Consider the following 9,635-nt stretch of genomic DNA (forward strand, 5'->3'; position numbering starts at 1 on the left):
CTATTATTATTCTATTCTATTAAATTTTTTAATTTTTTTTTTGTTTTATTTATTTCTATTTTATTTTTAATTTTGATGAAAAAAAGTTTTTATTTTAAATTTTGTTTGGTTTATTTTGTTTTATTTATTTGATTTTTTAATTTTTTATTTCTAATTTTTTTTGCTAATTTTTTTATTTCTTTTTCTTAGTTTCAATTATTTATTTATATATTTCTTTTTAATATTTTTTTTTTAATTTGTATTTTTAAAGTTTTTTTTATTTTTTTCCTTTTCATTTTTTTGTTATTTTTTTCGTTTATATTGTTTTATTTATTTTTTTTTAACTTTTTATTTTTATTTTTTTGGTACTTTTTTTATTTCGTTTATTTTAGTTTTATTTATTTATTTATTTATTTTTTGTCTTGCTAAGATATTTCAAATTTGAGAAAGCAAGCAAACTTCATCTCAAATTTCACTTTTTGTATTCGAAGACATGAATCCCAAATCCAAATAACCATACACAAACTAGTTCGGTACCAGTCGACTTTCCGGCCAGGTTTGAACAAAACTACAAGCCACTACATACTACGCCACGATGCTCCTTCCCGTTGCTACAAAAACTTTGCTTCCGCCGTTCTATGAATTGCCTTCATTTGTCGCCGCAGCGCCGTCAATTGTGTCTACCATGCAGTATTCTCTTGTTTGCCTCTGCATTGCATAGTTTCTTTTCAATTTTTGTTAACAACTTTCACCACAATTCACAGCTGGCGCTATTTCGTGTCATTTCGCTTCATTAGAAAGCGGCGGCAAGGCGTCTTGTGGTAGATTTCGCATGGGCATCATTGGAGTATTGAACTGAACAGCTGAAAGCAAAGTGCACGGAAAAGCTCGGAGATACAATAAATATTAAATTCAAGCCATGCCCGTTAAAATATTTGGTGTTGAATAGCTCGAATGGGTCTACATAGTAAAAATTTAAACAGTGGATAAAAATTTAGGTTTTGAAAGCTTTGCATTTTAAAAGTAAAATTTTTAACTTTACTGTTATGAAATGGTATAAATCTGTGAAAATATTAAAACTGTGAACTGTGGGCACTGGCTTTTCGATACTCACAGAGGTCATATGAAAATATCAATCAACCCGATTATGCGCAAAAAACCGAAGTTAAACGTTTTAGATATTTTGTTTACATGGCAGGGGTCAGGCGTAGGCGGAATAGCAAATAAAATTAAGATATTCATTTTCTCTGTTAGTTGATTTAAATGTAGTATTTATTTAATTATATTATTTAGCAAAAATATATTTAAGAATGAAAGGCGCTAATAGCTAAGGCTAAAATATATTTGAAATTAGAACTTAAGCTCAGGTGAAAGGTGGTCTCTATTTTGGTCTCTAAGATTTTGAAAGTATCCAGCTTTACCTTCTTTCTATGCTACTAATGAGAAAATTGCCCAAAGCACCTGCAGTACTCCATTGGAGACTGGAAGATTCATTCAAGTAGTAAAGAAATACCACGGAAAACTATCACCGACAGTCGACAGTGATTAGTTCCAAGTTCAGTTTATTTGATTTTATTTGACCAAGACCCACGTAACTTTTTCTCTTAATCACAAGCAAAACACTAAAACTGGCTACTCTATTTCTGATATCCACAAGCTGACCTTTGAGTGCAACTTTCTTGACTTTTTAGATGTTTTTTGTCAGTCGCAGGATCGGATATATGAGTTAGAGACCTGAAAAGAAATGATGTGTAAATAGCTGAAGCGAGGTAAATTTCAATGAGAAATATTCTGGATGAGTTACATTCAAATACCTACAGCGAATCAGTGATTAACCTTCGGAAATATATAGTCTGGTTTCTGGGTCTGAATGTTGGTTAAATTTTGTCGGCCTGTGTAATTAACGCTCTAGTGAAGGACGAGCATAAAACTTTATGCATATTTTACGACTACTCCGATATTCATTTCGCTGATTCACTGATACGCTTCGCTAAGGCGGTATTTCTCGCTGATTCGCATTATGTATTTGGGAAGTTAAGAGAAACCCATTACGAAACTTGAAGAGATTACTGAGCACCATCTACAGTATTGTGAAAGCAAAATAAGAAAAACATCCGAGTGTAGCGTTTTCAAGTGATCAGAAAAATGTTTTCCAAAATTTTTGAAAACTCATTTTTTTTAACTTTTTGCAAAAAAATATAAGGAGAAAAAATATTGTTTACAAAAAACTTAAAAATAAATATTTTTTTTAAGTTTTTTTTTAATTTTTATTTAATTTTTAATTAAAAAAAAAATTAAACCAATTCATATAATTAAAAATATTCTTTTTTAATATTTTTACGCACATTTTGTTTTGAAACATTAAACTTCGTAAAGTATTGTATTTTAAAAAACTAAAAAAATTCTAAACGTACTTTACCTAACAAAATAAAAGAAAAATTATTATTAAACGTATTTTATTTGAAATATTAAAAAAAACTTCTTTAATGCATTTTATTTTAAAAAGCAGCATCTAGGTTATTGTGAAAGCAAAATGAGAAAAAAATCTGCGTACAGTATTTTCGGAGGCGACCAAAAAAAATTTTTTCTCTAAACATTTCGAAACAAAAATAAATGTTTATTATTTTTTTTTTATTAAATGTGTATTATTTTTTTCCGTCAGAAAAAAAATTTTAAATGTGTTTTATTTCAAACAATATTTTTTTATTTTTTTAAAAATTGTGAAATATTGCATAAAAAAAGTCTGAGGCGTTTTTCAAAAGTGTCCACAAAAATTGTTTTTCTAAACACATCGAAAAATGACACTTCTTTTTCGAACTTTTTTACGTATGATTTGTTCTAATTTTTTTTTTTGAATTTGTTAATGCATTTTAATTAAAAAAAAAGTTAAAAATAACTTTTTTAAGTGTACTTTATTTAAAAAAAATTAAGTCTATCTCATTTTTAATAGTTAAGCCAAAATGCTTTTTTCAGTATATTTTATTTCAAAAAATTAAAAGAATATTGAAGTGTACAATTAAAAAAAAATGATTTATTAAAAAAAAAGTGTGTAAGCAAATTAAAAAAAATTAACTACCTCATAACTTTTTTATGTATCCATTTCGTTTAAAAAAATTAAAAAAAAGTAAGCAAGTTCGTGTGGATTTAATTTAAAAAAATTTAATTATTTACTAATTAAAAAAATTAAAAATTTTTTAGTTTTAATTCTTTTTAATAAAACAAATGATTTTAAGCGGGTTTTAATTTAAAAACTTGTGAAAGAAATATAAGAAAAAAATCTTAGGTAGTGTTCTTCAAAAGTGATAAAAACAATGTTTTTCTAAACATTTAACTAGGTAGCACCGACGAGCCGTTTTGATACCATAATGTGGACCACCAACTACGCAAAGAAACATTTTTTGTGAAGAGAAACTTTCTACAATCATCCAGTGCTGTTGATGTAGTGAAGGAGAGAAAAGGGATCTAGGCTGGAGAATTTCTTCAAGTCATCCCCAAAGGGCACGATAAGGAATTACAAGCGCCTAGCCGCCAGAGCCGGACATTTGCAGATAAAGTTTTCCACAGTCCTTTTCTCTGCAGGATCCCCACAGCTTCTGCAATAGGGGTTGTATGCAATTGCAAGCTGCTCCGCATGAGTACCGATCACCCAGTGAGCAGTGAACACCGCAATGAGTTTGGAAATTGAGTCGCGAGGGATTCCCATCAGCTTAAGCTTTCTGTTTATATCGTATTCGGCCATAGTGTTTTCGAAATAGCACACGATGAAACAGACCTCCATCTTTCTTGCGCTTTTTTAGAAAGAAATTGTGTAGTTTCCCTTTAACAACGGTCAAAGGGACACCGATATCTGAGAGGGGGACAACTGAAACCGGTTCTGCCGACGCCTTCCTGAGCCCAGGAACCCAGATAACGGAAATGTTTCCAGCTCCTTCGAGATGTTTGAGTTCCTCCTCACAGGAGTTCACCAGAAGCGAGCTGCAATACGGCGATGACAGGGCCTTGATCGCAGTTTGACTATCGGAAAAAATATTAATGTCTCCCACCCAACAGCGATCCCAAAGCATTTTGGAAGCTTGCAGGATCGCGAAGACCTATGCTTGAAAAACGCTGCTTGTTTCCGGTAGCTTAAAGGAGACCGAAATGCTGGCTGATTTAGAGTAAACCCCCGTTCCCACTCTAGATTCCATCTTGGATCCGTCAGTGAAAACAGAGGTATCTAAATCCGTGACGACTCTCCCCTCTTTGCAGGCTTGCCTGCTCGGAAAGATAGCCCTAGCACAACCCTCAAAGCACAGTTTGCGGATGGAGAGGTCAGTGCGAAGAACAGACATTTAGAAAAGAAAATGTTCATAACTTTTTTACGCATACGTTTCGCTAAAAAAATTAGAAAAGAACTTCTTTAGGTGGATTTAATAAAAAAAAAAACAAAAACCAAAAAAAAATTATTTGTATTTCATTTTAAAAAATAAAAAAACAATCTTAAAATTTGTTTTAATAAAAAAAAATTTAAGTATGTTTTATTTAAAAAAATTGAAAATAAATGTTTTAGGTGCTTTAAAAAAAAAATTAATTTTAAGTGTGTTTTATTAAAAACACAAAAAATATGAATAAAAGAAACTTTAAGTGTCTTTCATTTGAAAAAATTAAAAAAAAAATTTTTAATGAATTTTATTTAAAAAAACGTGAAAAAAAATTTAAGTATGGTTTCTTCTACAAAATTAAACTCATTTTTTTAAGTGTATTTTATTAAGAAATTGAAAGAAAAATTTGAGTATTTTATTTTATTAATTAAAAAAAAAATTTAAGCATATTTTATTTTAAAATATTAAAAAATACAAATTAAGTATATTTACTTTAAACAGTGAAAGAATAAAAGAAATATTTTAAAACTTTGTTTAAAAAAATTACTTATATCTTATTTTAAAAAGTTAAACAAAAATAATTTTTTCAGTGTATTTTTTTAAAAAAATTAAAAAAATATTGAAGTGTGTATATTAAAACACAAGTGTTTAAGCACGTTTTATTTTAAGAAATTGTGAAAGCGAAATAAGAAAGAAATCTTAGGGCTGAGCTTTTCCAAAGTAACAAAAAAAAGTTGTTCATAGCTTTTTACGTTTACGTTTCGTTAAACAAATCTATACTAATATTATAAAGAGGAAAACTTTGTTTGTTTGTTTGTTTGTTTGTTTGTAGCGAATAGGCTCAAAAACTACTGGACCGATTTTAAAAATTCTTTCACCATTCGAAAACTACATTATCCAAGAGTACATGGATTACATTTTATTTTGGAAAAAAATTGGGCTCCGTAAGATATTTGGATTTTTCGGACACAAACTGAAAAAAATCTTATATATAAAATAAAGTCAACTTTTTGTGTGTGTTCGCTAACCGGCCGTGTCTGCACCGAATTAAACCAAACTTACACACATTGTTAAGAAGATATCGAAGATGGTTTCCGTATAGTTTGGATACCTATTGGTGGATAGGGCTCGAGATATAGGTCAAAACGTGGACCCGGGTAACCTTCGGATGTGTATGTACAATATGGGTATCAAATGGAAGCTGTTGGTGAATGCTTTAGTACAGGATATTTTTCATGCCGCTCCGTGACTAGGGTCTCGAGATAGAGACCAAAACGTGGAGCCTAGAATGTGTTTGTACAATATGGATATCAAATGGAAGCTGTTGGTGAATGCCTTAGTACAGAGTATTTTTCATGCCGCTACGTGACTGGGGTCTCGAGATATAGGTCAAAACGTGGACCCGGGTAACCTTTGGTTGTGTATGTACAATATGGGTATCAAATGGAAGCTGTTGGTGAATGCTTTAGTTCAGAGTATTTCCATCCGCTCAGTGACTAGGGTCCCGAGATAGAGACCAAAACGTGGACCCAGGTAACCTTCGGACGTGTATGTACAATATGGGTATCAAATGGAAGCTGTTGGTGAATGCTTTAGTTCAGAGTATTTTTCATGCCGCTCCGTGACTAGGGTCTCGAGATAGAGACCAAAACGTGGAGCCTAGAATGTGTTTGTACAATATGGATATCAAATGGAAGCTGTTGATAAGTGCTTTAATACGGGGTAATTTTCATACCTATTGATGACTAGGGTCTGGAAATATATGCCAAAACGTGGACCCGCCGAGTCCTTGCACCGAATTAAACCAAACTTACACACATTGTTAAGGAGGTATTGAAGATGGTTTCCGTATAGTTTGGATACCTATTGGTGGATAGGGCTCGAGATATAGGTCAAAACGTGGACCCGGGTAACCTTCGGACGTGTATGTACAATATGGATATCAAATTGAAGCTGTTGGTGAATGCCTTAGTACAGAGTATTTTTCATGCCGCTACGTGACTGGGGTCTCGAGATATAGGTCAAAACGTGGACCCGGGTAACCTTTGGTTGAGTATGTACAATATGGGTATCAAATGAAAGCTGTTGATAAGTGCTTTAATACGGGGTAATTTTCATACCTATTGATGACTAGGGTCTCGAAATATATGCCAAAACGTGGACCCGCCGTGTCTTTGCACCGAATTAAACCAAACTTACGCACATTGTTAAGTAAGTATTGAAAATGGGTTTCGTAAAGTTTGGTTGTAATTCGGAGCACTGGCAACGGGTACAGCGTTCTTTTGAGCCAGCAATAATGTCGCTTTCTTTTTTAACGCTTGGGGCGGAACTGAACTGTCAAATAGACAGTGTGAGTTACAATGTGTCAATATTTCTTTCTGATTTGGATGCCATAAGGAAAAAACGTAAGTGCAACATGTAAAAATTGTTTGTGAATTTTTTTGGAGTGGATTTTGGAACAGTGAATAATTTCTTACGAAATTTGAGAATTTAATGTGAAATCCGAATGAAATTATGTGTTCGTGGAAGAAACAATTTTTTTCGTGTTTTTTTTTTTGAAAAATATAAATGGATAATGGTTAAAAAAGCTCCAATGCTTAATAAAACATATAAATTAAAACGAAAAATTCATGGATGATCAGGAAAAAAGACGATTGTTTATTCATATGCGTTGATTTCAAATTTAAAAACAATCTTCTTTTTTCCTGATTTTCAATTTATATTTTATATTTACTCAAAAACAAATAGAAAAACAAAAAATATTGCTTATGCCAAAGCGCTTGAATAAAGAATAAAGAAATAAATAATATGAAAACCATATATTTTCTGTTCTAAACCATATCTATTCTATTTTAGTGTGCCCAGCGAAGGAGGCCGGGTTTGCTAGTATTACAATATAATATTTATGTTCCAAAATTCAAAAAAAAAATATTTTAAATTTCTTTTAATAAAAAAAATTTTAAATCTTTTATTTCACAAAATTGAAAAAACAACAAATATTTTTAAATGTATTTTATTTGAAATAGCTGCAAGAAAATAGTTTAAATGCATTTGGTAAAGTTGTACTTATCACTATATATTATAAAACAAAGCCGCTTTTTCTGTCCCTATGTCCACGTAATCGCTTAAATCTTTAAAACTACGCAACGGATTTTGATGCGGTTTTTTTTAAAGATAGATTGATGGAAGAGGAAGGTTTATATCTATATAATGTGAAGAAATATATAAAGGGGGCGTGGCAATCGGTCAAAATGTGGCAAAAAAACATAATTTTTTTGTTTTCACGGCCATAAATCATAAACGAATCAACCAATTAAAATGAAACTTTCTTAGAGTTTAACTTTGAAATATTTACTTTCGTTCTGCATCAAAAAAAAAATTGATATATTTGTTATTTAACCAAAATTGTTTAAACAAAAGCAGCTCTTTTTCCAAAAAAAGCTGTTTGTGTGTTTGTTCGCTGTCAACCGAATGAAGCAACAGGCGTTAAGCGATAATCTCACCACACCTCATTAATGTTGAATTACATCGTATGGTGACGTATGTATGTATGTATTTACGAATCGCTCGCATTATTTCATTTCGGACGTATGTACATATGTATCTATGTATGTACTGAATTCCATGTAATTATATGCACATACAATTTTACAGCGAAATAAAACGCTATTTTCACGTTCTATATTAGTAATTCCCACATAATTAACACGTTCCCTGTCTGCTGAGCCACATATGGTTCAGGAAACGTGCGCCTGATAAGCACTGATACGTTCCTGAGCCATATGTTCGTCAGGGGGTATATAAACCACATGTGTTTCATGAACGTGCAGAAGCAAAAATGTCCCTCTACGCTCATGGACCATATGTGTTTCAGGTAGAAATACCCTACATCCGTTTTTTTTAATTATTAGTATTATATAAAGCTATGACTACAAAAAAACTAATTATTCAAAAAACGCTGTTGGACGTGTCGGTCAATTTTGCATTTTTGTATTGGGACAGGGAACGTGTTAAAATACAGTTTTTGAATAGTTTTTATTGATTCGGAGCGCGTTTAGTTTGCTATCGATTCCATACAATAACATTTTTTGTCATTTACTTTTTACGACAACTAATAGCTTATTTTCGAAGTGATTTCAGCAAATAGGTACATCATTAATCCTTAACCAATTAAATACCTTAAATACATTGTTATTTTTATATAGATCTATGTATATGACTCTTTACAGCATATAATTGAAAAAAATATTTTTCAAGATATTACATCAGTAATTATCTTTTGTTTCTAAATGGTAAGTATTTACATATTTTTAACTGCGGCACATACTAATAATATGACAATTTGTGGATAGGTAATCATACATATAGAACTGAGTAAATTTTCACAAAAATTATAAAGTCATGGCTGGAAGACGTCGTCGTTCGAACATAGGTCGTAGTACAGTGGATGCCAGAAGACTACGTTCAGCAAGAGATGAAAAATCGTCAACGGAACGTGAGGCTCGCCGCAGTCAGATGCGGGATAGATATAGAGCTGAGAGAGAGAGGGAATCTTCAGTAGAGCGTCAGGTTCGTTGCAGGCGGGATCGAGATAGGCATACGGTTCAGAGGGACAGAGAATCGTCAGCAGAGCGTGAGGCTCGACTCAGTCAGCTTCGGGATAGATATAGAGCTCAGAGAGAGGGAGAATCTTCAAGAGAGCGTGAGCTTCGCCGCACCCGAGATAAGGACAGACATCGAATAAAGAGAGCCAGAGAATCATCAGCACGAGTTACTAATTCATGGGTGAGTAAAGAAAATTCGGCCATGAATTATGATCCTTCGATTTCTTACAAGGACGACCGAATAGTATCAATAGGTACTATGTCAGTAGTGTGTGAACATTGCTTCGCATTGAAATTCAAGGACGAATCGAAAGGTATGTGTTGTTTACAAGGAAAAGTCAAATTAGAAGAAATTCTCCCTCCACCTGAACCACTTCACTCTCTTCTTACGGGTGATCATCAGAAATCTAATCATTTCATGCGCTATATACGCCATTACAATAACGCATTTCAAATGACCTCTTTTAAGAGTAAGCAAGTCGTTGAGCGTGGCTTCATGCCTACATTTAAAATTCAAGGGCAAGTATACCACTTAGCTGGGAGCTTGCTACCACTTCGACCCGATGATCACAAATTCCTGCAAATATATTTTATTGCAGATCCAGATACACAAGCATCTACGAGGTGTTCAAGTGTTGCACGGCCAATTGATAGAGATTTGATTAGATCTCTCCAAGATATGTTACATTCT

This window comes from Anastrepha ludens, chromosome 5 (assembly GCF_028408465.1).
Source record: "Anastrepha ludens isolate Willacy chromosome 5, idAnaLude1.1, whole genome shotgun sequence".
In the NCBI taxonomy this organism is placed as follows: Eukaryota; Metazoa; Arthropoda; class Insecta; order Diptera; family Tephritidae; genus Anastrepha; species Anastrepha ludens.